The sequence below is a fragment of the Denticeps clupeoides genome, chromosome 12 (genome assembly GCF_900700375.1).
Source record: "Denticeps clupeoides chromosome 12, fDenClu1.1, whole genome shotgun sequence".
Classification (NCBI taxonomy): Eukaryota; Metazoa; Chordata; class Actinopteri; order Clupeiformes; family Denticipitidae; genus Denticeps; species Denticeps clupeoides.
In genome coordinates, this window is record NC_041718.1 from 5815980 (window position 1) to 5830441 (window position 14462).

Sequence of the window (14462 nt, forward strand, 5' to 3'; positions counted from 1 at the left end):
TTATAGGATGCGTTTGTCCATCACAATCTTCCATGTGTCCTCTGGTTTGAAGGCACACATCCTGGTTGCACCATGACAGCGGATAGAAATCAGAGACAGCTTGTAATAAATATAGTCCCTAATCTGTACATTTCAACTTGTCACAGGACTAACATTTCGTCAACCTTCAGACATTAATGGTGTGAAATGTCTGCTGTGGTTCCAATTCAAATGGCAAGAAATATTTAAGATTAATATAGGCCCAGTTTGCTTTTGCAGACACCATTGTCAAAAGACAGTTGATGTGTTTTGGGGACTGCTGAGTCATTCAGCAAGGCCAAAAATGGCCATGTCATGTGAGAAAGAGTAAATATGCTATATTTAATGCTGTGAAAGTGTTTTCATCTCGGTGTTATAAGTCTGTACCAAATCAGCAGAAATGCCTATTTCACCTGGATGCTGGGAGCTCTGCCTGGCCGAAATGATTTTTGTCAAGGGAAACTTTGCTCAAAGAAATACGATGCCTTCCTGAGCTGTGGTGGAGCGTCCAGTGGAAAATATCAGTAGATACCAAGCGTATGACATGAGTGTCACCTAATAATTTTTCATGCTGAAAAATATGCTCATTTTTCTTAGCCATTGAAATTTATTATGCATGTATGGTTGCATCCAGTTCCTTGTTTATTGTACAGAGTGTTTTAACTATTTATCTATCTATCTATCTGAAACAGTTACTGCAGTATAGGGGAGAAATTCCCTGTGATATATCTGGAGTCCAGAGAGGCACTCCTTCACAGTTCATTCAGGTGACATTCTCCACCTGGGACCCCCTGAGTCATTGTGAGTAATGACTTTCACAGGCACACAAGCACAGGCACAGAGCACCATGCTGCAGCATAGCCTGGGACCTCCAAAAATTCTTCACAGGACTTTTTTTGCTGCATAGGCCGGTCTGCTGGGACGTGTTCTGCAGAGGTTAGATGGTAATTAATTGGACTTGTCTGGCAATGATGTGCCAGGACATGAAGGAATAAGAGAAAGAGTCTTGTTTCTCTCTTGTTTCTCCTGAGATCTTATTTTCCCCTGTCTCCACCCAAAGACACAGCCACTGCTGCTTCCACTGAATCTAACATCGACTGAGGTAGTAGGGTGTAGGGTGGTAGTAGCCTAGTGGGTAACACACTCGCCTATGAACCAGAAGACCCGGGTTCGAATCCCGCTTACTACCATTGTGTCCCTGAGCAAGACACTTAACCCTAAATTGCTCCAGGGAGACTGTCCCTGTAACTACTGATTGTAAGTCGCTCTGGATAAGGGCGTCTGATAAATGCTGTAAATGTAAATGTAGGTAGTTGTTATGTTGATTGGGACCATCAGGTTTAATGGTATTTTAAATTAATCTACTCAGGACTTCTTCAGAGAAATATGAGTAATCACATGTTTATTTTTTTGGGGTATATATGAAAGAAAAAGAATCAAGTTTTATATAAATACTTTATATAAATGTACCAACAATTTTTGTGAAACAAAAGTGAGAGCTCTTACTCAAACTCACAGCCTTGGAGGTGTGATGCCACATCTCTTTTAGACCAATTCGCCACCATAGATCATTTATGCAGCTAAAATGTGAAAACTGCACTAATAAATGTGTTATTTCTATAAGTACATGAGTAATTCTGAAAAGGACCATATCTTCAAAATTTCAAAACCATAATTACCCAAACAAGTCTAAATCATATGAAACAGTAGCGGCAGTCCATTGCTTTGTTCTTCTGACCAGTTTAAATATTGCATGTAGTGTCATGTATTGCAATTCCATTTTCTCATGTAAGATCATACCAATTTTTTGTCCGGATTTGGACAAAATTTGATAAAATAATAAATTTATTTCCCATGTATGGTCTCCCAACTGCATCAGTGGGCACTAGTAAAGTAATAAGTGTCTCCACTTGAGCTTTTTTGTGTAGCGTGATAAGCTTTCCAGTCATTATCATGCTGGGCACACCACGTCCAAATGCTATTCAGGCAACAAGTTGCAAGGTCCTCATTGTCAAGAGTAGAGTCCAGCACGTTGGGAGCGCTGTGGTCAACATGCTCCCACCACCCTTTTGTCTTTGTGGTCTTTGAATGGACCAATGTTGTTCCTTCTACACAGATTCCAGGAGCCCTGTGAAATTTTGGGTGTTGGGCTTCTGTTCTCCATTGTCTGAGACTCTCTTCATCCATCACTCTCTCGCCCATCCTAAGGAGGGTGCACCCATGATTAGGCAGATGTTTGTTCCCCTGACAAGGGTGGTAAAGCGGGTGCAGTTCTACTCTCACCCCGCAAGGCCTTGAGAGTGCGAGTGCAGGAATGCAGATTTTTTTTCCCAGGCCACTGAATAATGCCATCACCCAGGACCCTGCAGTGGCCCTGAGCCCAGCCCCATTGACTCCCTAAAGAGCCGGAGGGCAGAGGCCACGTCGGGGTCAAGGTGACAGGCCCTTGCTCATGAATATGGATGACAGAGCTCCATCTGCTCCTCTGCAGTGTGTAAACAAACATGTCTAGCGGCTGAAAGACAAGCCTAGAGATGCCAGTATGTTGTGATTTATATTTTTTACTTTGAACATATAAAAAAATCAGTGTCGAACTAATTATCATTATTAACTTAAATAGATAAAAGGGTAGTAGCAAAGGGTCTAGGCCCAATTTCATTTTGGTGACTAGCTTTCTGCAGTGTCATTTGGTCTCTAGCAAAGGAATGAATGAAACAGTCAAGAGCTGTAAAATGAATGAATGCACACTGATCCAGTTTCCCTTGCACTTTAAGGCCACACTGGGGATTTGAACGAGGTCCCTTGGATATTTGCTCATTTTGACCAGAGGCAGCATGGCAGATTGCTATAGCAATCCTGCCCTTACCCATTCCTACCCTTTGTCATCTGTTACACCGATAAGAGCCCCTTGGAGACCGAAAATGTGCATGTCACGGGTATATCTCTGTCGGAGCGACATCTCGGCCTTATCTCGGCGGAGTCCAAACATTTCAGCTGTGAGAAACTTGCATGCCAGCTTCTGTGTGTCAAACACAAAATTTAAATAATGCTGCGCCCACAGAAAGAGAGCCAAGCACACTGTGAAAAATAAACACAAATTGTGGGGCCACCCCGATTTTTTATTTTTATCCTTTTTGGGCTGTTAATCAAAAAGGAGGCAGAAAATAGATCGTGGAGGCTGAGAAATTAGAGGGACCCAATCAGCACACTGCTGGCTGGCCAACCCGACAAGCATCTCAAGCTGTCTGCCTCCGGGGAGTCGGGGGCGGAGTGGGGGGGGGCGTCTTTTCGGGGAGGGGGAGTGTGACGCTGGTGCTGCCTGTGAGTTGGGTGTGTACCGTGATGCCGGGCATGTGGTCGGATTTTTTTAAGCTCCTTCTGTCTGAGGTGCCAATCAGAGGGAGGCACGCCTGAATACATGGCAAATCCCCTTAGCAAATGTTGCCCCCGGCGAAAAAGAGCAGCATTGTTGTGGGGTTTTCTCTCAGCCCATCCCAAGGGGAGCAGGTGTAATCCTGTTCTCTCTCCTGCTTCTCATTTCATGCAGTGTTTGTAAAGGCTTGCTGATTCTGCTGCTTTACAACAAGTCATTGAGTCCATTGAGTCTGCGGTTACAGGGATTGAAAGTCAAAAGACAAAAAACTGGTCTTTGCTACAACAGGAAAGAACAGACCAAGACATAAAAGAAACAAAACGTCGACCAGATCCGTTTAAGTAGATTTTTCTTCTTTTTATATGGAGGAGGCGAGGGGTTTGAGGTGTCACCTGGGACAATGGCGCCTGGTGCCACACAGAAAAACAGAAAACCAATTTTACAGCCACGCAGACTCAATACTGGAAAAATATCAGTTGAAGTGAATGGCACACACACAGAGAGAGAGAGAGAGAAACCTCTCAGTTGTGCAGCACTGTCCATGGTACTGAAACATTAAGCCTCGTCCTGAAACTCAAACCAGGCATTTAGCATGTTAGATACCGGCAACTTCAAAATCAGGCTTAAATCATGTTGTTTTAACCATGCTTTAGGATTAGGATCAAGATTAAGTATGTGTGTGGAATGGTTGTGTGCCTCAAATAATGTTGAGACACTGAGTCAGACCACAAACCATTAGCCATTGCCTAGTGATTCTTCAAGTAAATATTCTCATTGACTAAATCAAATAAAATGAAACTCATAAAAATTGATCTTATTATTTACATTCATTTATATCTTATTATTTATAAGATGTATAACTCTTTTTATAACTTTTATTATTTATATTATTTCCTTTTGATTGTTTCCTAATCATGCGACATTTGCATAAAATTCAGTGCAGCTTGAGCAACAAGGCCAGCAACCTATGGTTCCTATGTTACCTGTTCATTAAAGTACCTGTACATTTATGGGTGGTAGTAGCCTGGGTTGAACCCCACTTACTACCATTGTGTCCCTGAGCAAGACACTTAACCCTGAGTGTCTCCAGGTGGGGACTGTCCCTGATTGTAAGAACTACTGATTGTAAGTCGCTCTGGATAAGGGCGTCTGATAAATGCTCTAATGTTAAAAAATGTATGTGTTTTGTGACAAATAGTGCACAGGTCCAGTGATGAAAAGGTCACTGTGTGTGTTTTTAGGACAACAATTGTCTTTTGTGTCAACATTTTGCCAATTAACAGTTGTACCATACTTGCCTGGTAATGTACCACAGCAAATCACACATTGTAAAAAAAATTCTGGCTACTCCAACAAAAAAAAAGTCTAGTGTCCCGTCGCACCTAAAAGTTTTTTTTGTCATGCTCATCAAATCTAAATTTGTTGCACCAGAAGGAAAAAAGATGATTCTCTCATTATTTCGAGGAAGAGGAATTTGCATTTTTTAAAAAACACAAACCAGTAGTCAAGCAGGCAAAACTTACTTTGTGAGTAATGAAAATTATAAAATTATTGACAAAGCTTATTTTTCTTTTTTGACACAACTGTTATGTTTCCACAACATATATTTGTTTTTTTTCAGTATAATTTTTTGGTGTATGGACAAAGTATGTAGACAGCATCATTGAAAATGTGGTATTATTAAACTGTGTTAATATTAAGCTAATTCAACAATTAAGTCTGTATATATGTGTGGTGCATGTCCTGAGAAGTATCCACACTGCGTCTGATATATGTGCCTCATTTGACGGAAAATAAGGACGACAAATGCAATTTGCCGCAGGACCCTCACCGAGTGGACGTGTGGTTACCAGACAGACCAGTTTAATATTTAAAGTGGAAGCCCGTTTACTGAAGAGATGAAGTGATGTCGCTCTCTCTCTCTCTGCTGTGTGGAGGAGAATGAGTCTGTGGAGAGCTCTTGGACGTGGACGTTCCTGACGAATGTTCAGTTGTTCAGTTGTGCCTCATCATCAAACACCCACACAACTCAAGCCTAAAGTCTAGTTTATTGTTGTATTTTACAGAATCACCCCAGATTAAGAGCACCCCATTATAATGGTTTAAAATATCCTTGGTTGTTTACTGTGATTAATCTTATAAGACCTGGGCTCGTAGTAAACATCATATCTTCAACTTACTTTTATTGACACTTATGTGACGGTGTCCTTGTCTGAGTCTGGCAGTGAAATGACAAGCGTCTCCTTTTTCTGGTAGCACAGGCTTATACTCAAGAGCTCTTTGATGCTCAAAATGGCCGGAGTTTATCATTTTAAAGTGAATATTAGAGTCGACGGCTTGGCCTGTGAAGTAAAAATGGCTGCTGCACGATAGTCATGACTAAATGACATAGAAGCAGAGCAGCACAGAGCAATCCAACTCGACGGTGACATTTCTTTCCAGTCATTTGCTCGCAGGATGGGAAGATGGGTGGGCTTGGCTGTGGTGTCGTGTGAGAGGAAGACGGGGGGGGGGGGGGCTTGGGAGTGCAGGTGCAGGATGGGACTTGTCTCTGAGCCGGGGAGGAGGATTGGGGCGCAGTGCTGCCTGTGTCAGGGGATATTCTGCTTCCCTGCTGTCATGGAGAGCGCGCGGCCACCAGCCACCCGGCGCTGAGCCATGAAAATCTGCCTGGCAACCGGTCCTGCATTGTCATCAGCCTCATCCTCTCTGTCACAGATTCACATCCCTGCAGCCTCCAGGCTACGGCAAACAGCTCAGCCTTCTGTGGAAAAAGGTCACCGCCGTGACCCCTGACGAAGCCGTCTCATTAGCTCGATCACAAAAACACCGCCCTCACGGGACTTCTTAAGAACTGTGTATGTTTCAGGGATGGGTTTATAACCGGAGATCACCAAAGAAACTGACGAAATCCCTCCACAGTAAAACACAAACGTGTCATTTTTCTAAAAGACAACCAATAAGAACCATTTCTAATGTCTCCCCCCGGGGCACTCGGAAGTAAAAGGATGAAAGGACAGCGCTGTTCTTGTGCCGTTTGTAGTACCTTTGCCTCAGGTAAAGGTAAATGGTGCGAGGCTGAATCGAGGCTTAATGCCCTGTGTCGGATAAATACCTTAGCTTAGGAGAGAAATGTAAGGCAAGTAGTGCGAGAATGCAGTACGTGTGTAGTCAAGGTATACACAGATGTAAACATTTCCATGTTGTAGCAGCAATAACATGCAAATGATGGGTTTGTCGAAAAAGATGGTTTTCAGAAATACAACCACAGCAAATGCTACCTTCTGCAGCTTAAGTGGCTCGAACCTTTTTGGGGGTTGCACCTTCCGTGCTTTAAATTCCCCAGGAGTCAATATGAGGGTGGTAGTAGCCTAGCGGGTAACACACTAGCCTATGAACCGGAAGACCCAGGTTCAAATCCCACTTACTACCACTGTGTCCCTGAGAAAGACACTTAACCCTAAGTTGCTCCGGGGGGGGGACTGTCCCTGTAACTACTGACTGTAAGTCGCTTTGGATAAGGGCGTCTGATAAATGCTGTAAATTTATTATGTAGCACAGGTTTGAACCCAAACTCTCATAGAGCTTGAGACGAGCGTTACGTTATTTCTGTATCAGATTATATCTTACTCCTGCTGCTGACGTTTCTGCCTCTTTCTCCTCAAGTCAGGGGTGTCTTCAGGACGAGAGCGGCAACATAACAGCGTCTCCAGACACCAGCAACCAAAGGGTCAGCAGAAGAGCAGATAGCAGGCATGAGGACGTCCGTCTGCTCCTGTCCATTCCCAGAAGCCTCAGCAGTGCTGGCATCACCTGACAGTCAGTGGGTCTGACAGCATAACCTCGCGACTACCTGTCAGCCAACACACACACACACACACACACACACACACACACACATGCACAGTTGCTGAACAGAACAGTGCTTCAGCACCACTTAACACGACGCTCAATTGACAGAACCCTTTCTGTTCAACCCATGGCGTTGTGCTCTGCTGAACCGTCCACTGTTCTTGGTTAGCTTCCATGTTAGTTAATGAGCCGGCACCCCTTGACAGAAGACGTCCCTCTGTTATGTCGAAGCCAGCTCTGATAAAAGCTCTCTTTGTCTTGGCTTGCATTGAATTTGGAATTCCCGCTCTTCGCTGGTATTTCGAAATGTAACGACTGGATAATAAAGCCGTGGCCATTGCAAACAGGGCAGGGTGGTGGGTTTACAACGGTACCACACGATTCCAGCCCCCACACTTTTTTTTTTGTCAGAAACACGAACTGAACTGTAGCCTTGATCTCAGATGAAAAAGAAAAGGCCCGCCTGCCCTGTCAACCCTCACCCTGCAATACCGCGCCCCGCCATACCTGTACGAGGTCTCTCCTAACATCCCTTCCCCGCTGATTCTACTGTCTGATCCTTGGAACCCATGAAAGTGTGAAATGAGTAATGTTTTGGGGTTTTTTGTCTGTTAATAAATCTGTTTTCGTGCCTGTGTCCTCCGCCCCACGCTTACCACGATGTGCTGTACACATCGGCCCGTTAGTTTGATTGAATGACAATTCAACCAGTTACAGCAGACGTATCTTCTTTAAGCTGACGAAGGGAAAAGAGCTGCTCCTCTGAGTGTGCATGGCATGTTATAATTGCCAACAAATTTGTCAAATTGGGGAAGAATAAGACAAAAAGAACATCTGAGGGAGAATAAAATGATATCTCTCACATGTAATAGTGTCTCAAACTTAAGAAGTTTGATACACCCCCGGATGAAACCTATAAAGTATGATGAAACAGACCTCTGATTATTTGATAATGTTTTAAAATCACCAGTCAAACTATTGCTGAATTAACATAACGGTTTTAGCGCATTTCTGATGACTGAGTTTGGGTCCTGCAGGGTCTAAGTAGAAAAGCTCTTTCCAAACCTTCGGCTATGACAGGCTGCAGAGAGCTTGCAGGCGCCATTCACTCAAGTCCCGGCGGATCATGGCAGAAAACGACATAAGAGATTGGATCAATCATGCCGTTTTATCACCAGAGGATAGCAGAGTGGCATTTGTCAGCAAGGCGACCTGAATGATTCCGAAGCTTGGTGTGGTTTCTCTCCCGTTTTCCTCCTGGGTGAGTTCTTGCATGTGGATCCTATTCAGGGGTATCGTGATTGTCCACAGTTCCTCTAACAGACACAGTTTGCGGCTCAGTTTAATGGGACAGATCGATTCCTCCTGTCAATACTCTGAACACAATACCAGAGGAATTAAGGCAGGAATTGAGTCTATGGCTGCTGGGCCAACTGGTATGGCATCACATGGTGTCTTCTTGTCCAAAGCACTCTCCATTGGCTTTATTCACCTCATACCAGCTCAATACATCAAGGTCAGGACCACGGCCATGGCTGGTATGCACAAAAAGACAGATTTGCTCCTGTTTTTGTATTAAATCTTTCGACAACACTTGTTTGTTAGTCAGAAAAAATGCACCTCAAATTACATATTAAAGATTTAATATAGCCTACATGGAGGTGCAGTGGTTAGCGATATGGCCTCACACCTCCAAGGCTGTGAGTTTGAATCCCGGCTAGAACCATGTATGTGTGGAGCTTGCATGCTCTCCCTATGGTCACGTTGGTTTCCCCCAGGTTCTCCAGTTTCCTTCTGCTGTCCAAAGGCATGCACACAATGTGAATTGGCGAGACTCTGAACTGTCCACAACCTGCGCCCAATGTCCTGGTATTAGGTGGTTTTGAAAGCCAATCAGAAACAAGTCAGTTAAATTTGCTACATTAGTATTATTAGTATGTCAGTAAAAAAACTTGTTTCACATGTAACAGGAAATGCAGGATAAAAAATTAGCATGTTCTTTCATGCACAAGTGGCGCTCTCTGCATCTGACCAGTCAGTAGCGGGTTTTAGCTCTGCATCCTTGCTCCTGTAGGGTAAATATATGCAATGCAATGGCAAAATGTGTGATTACAGTATTAGAAGAAGAACGGACATGGAAGCATGTAAAAGAGAACCACAAAAATGATCCAATGCTGTATTGTTTATTGGTTCTGGTGGGCTGATTCGTAGTTTTGGACCTTGGTCATGTCATATTGAGTGTGTCTTGAGTATATACAGAAATAAACTTGCTTGTTATCTGGAGCTTGTAAAGAAGGAATTACCAAGGAAGAATGTTTGGTTTAAGTGTCATTACGTCTGACACCCAGAAGGCACCCTTTAATGATGTGGGCATCGCTCATATCGAGACCACGTCCACTACCAACATGCAGATAGATTTTCACTCCCTTTATTTAAGAATTGTGACTGGCTATGATGCCCAGGATCCACTGGAAGCTGAAAAGCTGAAGCCAATTAAACCAGAGTGATCAGGACTCCTTAAAAGAGGGCATGCAGCACCCAGAGGGTGCTGCCACAATAATAAGAATCTCAACAACCTTTTTTTTGTTGTGTTTCCCTGATTTTATGTCACGCGCCTTTGGGTTTGTTTAAGTTTATTTTCTGGTCCCTTTTCTTAAGTTTATTTTCTGGTCCCCCTTTAAATAAATAATAAATAAAAATCCCTTTCATGTATTATACAGTTTCTGCACCTCCTTCCCCTTCAAACCCCGAACCGTGATGCTGGCAAACCAGTGAATCAATTCACTGGCTTTTTTGTACTATTTCTCCCTGTAACTTTTGTAGTCCAACAGTTTTAACACAGAAAAAAAATTAGCTTTTAAAATTTAGCAGTCAAAAGTGTTCTTTCTGCAATCAAAGCAATTACAGCAGAGCAGCAGAGTGGCGCAGCATAACCCAGGGTTCGATGGATCGAAACCATCCTCTGCTAATTTGCCTGGGGCAGTGGTGGCCTGGCGGTTAAGGAAGTGGCCCCATAATCAGAAGGTTGCCGGATCGAATCCCGATCCGCCAAGGTAACACTGAGCAAAGCACCGTCCCCACACACTGTTCCCCGGGCCCCTGTCATCGCTGCCCACTGCTCACTAAGGATGATGGGTTAAAAGCAGGGAACACATTTCGTTGTATCACAATTACACTTGGTAAACGGTAAATATGGTGAATTCAAGGTGAATTACATTTCATGAAATGCAGACACAGCTCAAGAAATTCAAATGAAAAAGGTGCAAAACTTTCCTAATGTTCCCTAAAGATGAGTTCCTGGTGTGAAGGACTGAAAATAACTCCTCAAGGTGGAAGGAGAATAAAGGGCCCTCTGCCTGTCCGATTAAACCCTCTTTACAGCCCTCATCCACACACACTGACGGAGGAGCACAAGCCATCTGTCTTTCCCTTCCTCTGTGGACTGAGGCGCTGGGAGAAGGAAGAGTGCAGATAAGACCTGTCTAGGTCTTACCGGCCCAACTTTCTACTCAGGCCTGACTGTCTCTGGTTGAGGCCTTGTCTGTGTTTTTCAGGGCTTAACCATGGTATGAAACAGCTTTACTGTCAAATGTTCTCATTTTTTAAATTCAATAGTAATGAATTCATCTGCACAGCTTCACGGTTGCGTGGGTTCACACTGCCAACATTGTGAGTGTGAGTCTCACAATGTTGCTTTGCATGTTCTCCCCGTGTTTGGGTGGGTTTCCTCTGGGATCTCCAGTTTCCCACCACCCAAATGTGGATGAATTGGTGAGTCTGATGTGGCCATGGGTGTGAGTGTGTGTTCGCCCTGCAGTGTACTGCCACCCTGTCCTGCGCCAGGTGTCCTAGGATGGGCTCCGGCAGCCACAACCGTGAGTAGGGCCATGTTAATATGGAAATTGGGTGAGTCTGTAATTCATCGGCTAGAACTTAATCTTGGTCTATGAAAGGTCATACACCCTTCATGTATTTATTTCACAAAAAAAGCTATTGCACAATGCAGATGCAAATTCCATTCCTTCTTTTTAGCTCCATTTTTTTTTTTTCACAGACATGGGGCATAGCTTTCCTGCTCTTTACTTCCAGGGGATGAACATACAAGCACCGGGCTGGTATAAAGTGCTGGCTGCATGAATGTTTTTGGTTCATAACACTCTCCCTGCCACTGGAGTGGACTCATTACGCCTCGCTGAGAGCCTGCTAATATTGGCACGGGACGTGGGGGTGCTGGTTCCGGGGTAGAAGGGATATCGTGCCGAAACACGCACCGCGTTATAACACATTCACAGCATGGCACCTGACAGCGCACAACGTGTGACAGCAATCTGGTTCACGGGGTAAATTTAGCTTTCACCAAGTGTCACCCAGCACCGAGGAAGTGCTGATGTTGTGAACGTGCTCGTTAAATCTAGTACAATTGGGGGGGGGGGAATACTGAGGGACATCTGCAGATTGCTCTGGAAACTTTAATACTACACTATAAAACAGATCATGAGCTTACGATAATTGTAAACGGTGCTTCCCCATAGACGCCGTCCATTTACATTTACATTAAGCAGACGGCCTTATCCAGAGCAATTTACAGTCAGTAGTCACAGGGACAGTTCCCCCCGGAGACACTCGGAGTTATAAATAAAATAGATTAAGAAAGGACCATCGTTTTTCCATTTCAATTTACATGTGCATCTACTCACAAAAAATTCTGCATGAATGTAAATGTAAACTGTTTTGCTGGCAGTCATATAGGGATCGTGGTTATCGTGTAAGTATCATGGGCAAGAGACACAGTCAGAACATGGCAAATTTCTACTTCTGCTTATTACCACCTCTAATCCAGTGTTGGCAGCCAATAACTGAATCGGTTTGTGATGACTTGCCTTGATTTAAAATGATACTGGGATTATAATGGATTATCCGTTGGCTCCCTGGGTGATATCTTGGCAGCAATTATGAGGAACGGTGTTAGTGAGAAACCAGTCTTCATGCAAAGCAAAATTTGGAAGGATGATTTGTTTATGCATGCCCATGTGTGAGCATTTGGGGTGTTTTTGGACCTGCTCCTGTGTCTGAAACGGTCCAATCAAAGCCAGTTCAATTCTTACTAGATTCTTTCTGTTTTTATTTGTTTCAATGTGTGTCTGTTGACTCACCATAATGACCAGAAACAAGCTGCAGTACTGTCAGGATCTAGCCACGACTATTGCCTTCACCATAATCGCTCGATGTTTTTTTCTTTGGATAGCGAAATGAAGCTGGTTGCCAGCCATTTGTCCGTAGGAGACAACTTCCACATGAACATCAACATGACTGGAACTACAGAGCAGAGAACTGTCCTCAAATATCCATATCCGCCATAGCTAGGATTAGGGTTGCAAAGGGGCGGAAAATTTCCAGTAAATTTCCGAAAAGTTTCCGGTAAATTTCCATGGTAAGTTAAGCTTGGGAATTTTGGAAATTAATGGGAATTAAGGAGAACTAACTGGGAATATATTATTTCCAAGCATAAATATAAACAGAAATCATAAGAAAACCTCCATGCAAAATGTTTTCAACAGATATTTCAACAGATTTATTTGTAAGTACAGTAGAATAGAACACGTTTCAATAACTTGTTTCATGGATGAATAAAAACATAAATGTTGAGTTCAATATTACCATCCCCTAACCCCGTTCATTCAAAAATGCCCCCTGTTCAAAAATCTCCACAAAGTCCCATTCAAAAGGTTAAATGAAAAATGCCACTTATCCTCCAAAACGTCCCATTAAACATGCAAATCTTCCTTCAAGCAATCCTCTTTTCTCATTTTTGCTCAGTCAATAGACTCTTCCTGGACCTCATCATCATCCAACAACATGTCCACTTCCTCAGCATCCAACTCTGAGTCTTCCTCTTCAGTGTCACTTTCCAGCCTTGTTGAGGATGGCTCTGTGTCAGGCTCAAAGAGCCGTAGGTTTGCCGGAATGCCGACCAGCTTTTCCACTCTCACATTTGTGAGCTTGTTGCGAACCTTTGTGTGGGTGTTCCCAAACAGTGACCAGTTGCGCTCAGAGGCGGCTGATGATGGATTTGGAGGAGGATGGAGGCTACAGGTGCAAGGGCCTCAGATTCACATAGTCCCTTCCACCAGGTGGCTGCAGATATGTGCTGGCATGACTGCCATATTCCATCCCCTTTCCAAAGGCCTTGCTTTGTTCGATACTTTGCCAAACTGCCTAGAACTTTGCCTTTATTGAGACCCAGGTGGTCAGACATGGCTGTAATGACCGCATAGGCACCATTGATCTCTTCCCCAGAAAGTATGCCCTTGTCATATTTGGGGTCCAGCATGTATGCTGCTGCATGCACTGGCTTCATGCAGAACTCCCTCCACTGTTCCAATGACTTGACCACAGCCGTTTCCTCTGCTTTCAGTAGTAGGGAAGTGGGCAGAATTGTCTGGATTTCTTCTTTGAGTTCTGCAAAAAGGCACTGGACATCTGACAAGATGGCACCATCCCCCTCTATCTTCGCTATTGCTGCTGCAATAGGTTTGAGGATTTTCTGACTGCTAGATATTCTTTCCCACCAACTTACCTCACTTGTTAAGTCCACAGGCTCAAATGTGTGCCTTCAATGCTCTTTGTCCTTCAGGCTCAAAAGTGTGGTCCATGTGTACATGTGATGGAGGCATGCACAGTGCCAGTAGGTGGTCTCAATAGCCATGCAGCAAGCATGTGCTCTGTACATGTGATTAAGGAATGGCATGGATATTCAAGTGTATTTGAATTGCATTTGTTTGTTTTTTTCAATATTATGCTAAAATATACTTTGCTCAACTATATTTAAGTTCCCTAAGAAGAGCCAACCTTCAATTTTGAAAATTCCCAGTTTATTCCCATAAATTCCTGTTAATTCCCGTTTATTCCCATTAATTCCCGTTAATTCCCATGGAAAGTTTCCATCTTTGAAAATTCCGGGAATTTTGCAACCCTAGCTAGGATGGAACGTTCTGGGAATATTGATCATGTACAATACAGGCCAAAAGTTTGGACACACCTTCTCATTCAGTTTTCTTTATTTTCATGACCATTTACATTGGTAGATTCTCACTGAAGGCATCGAAACTATGAATGAACACATGTGGAGTTATGTACTTAACAAAAAGTGGAGACCTGGTCTACACAGTCACCGGACCTGAACCCAGTCGAGATGGTTTGGGGTGAGCTGGACCGCAGA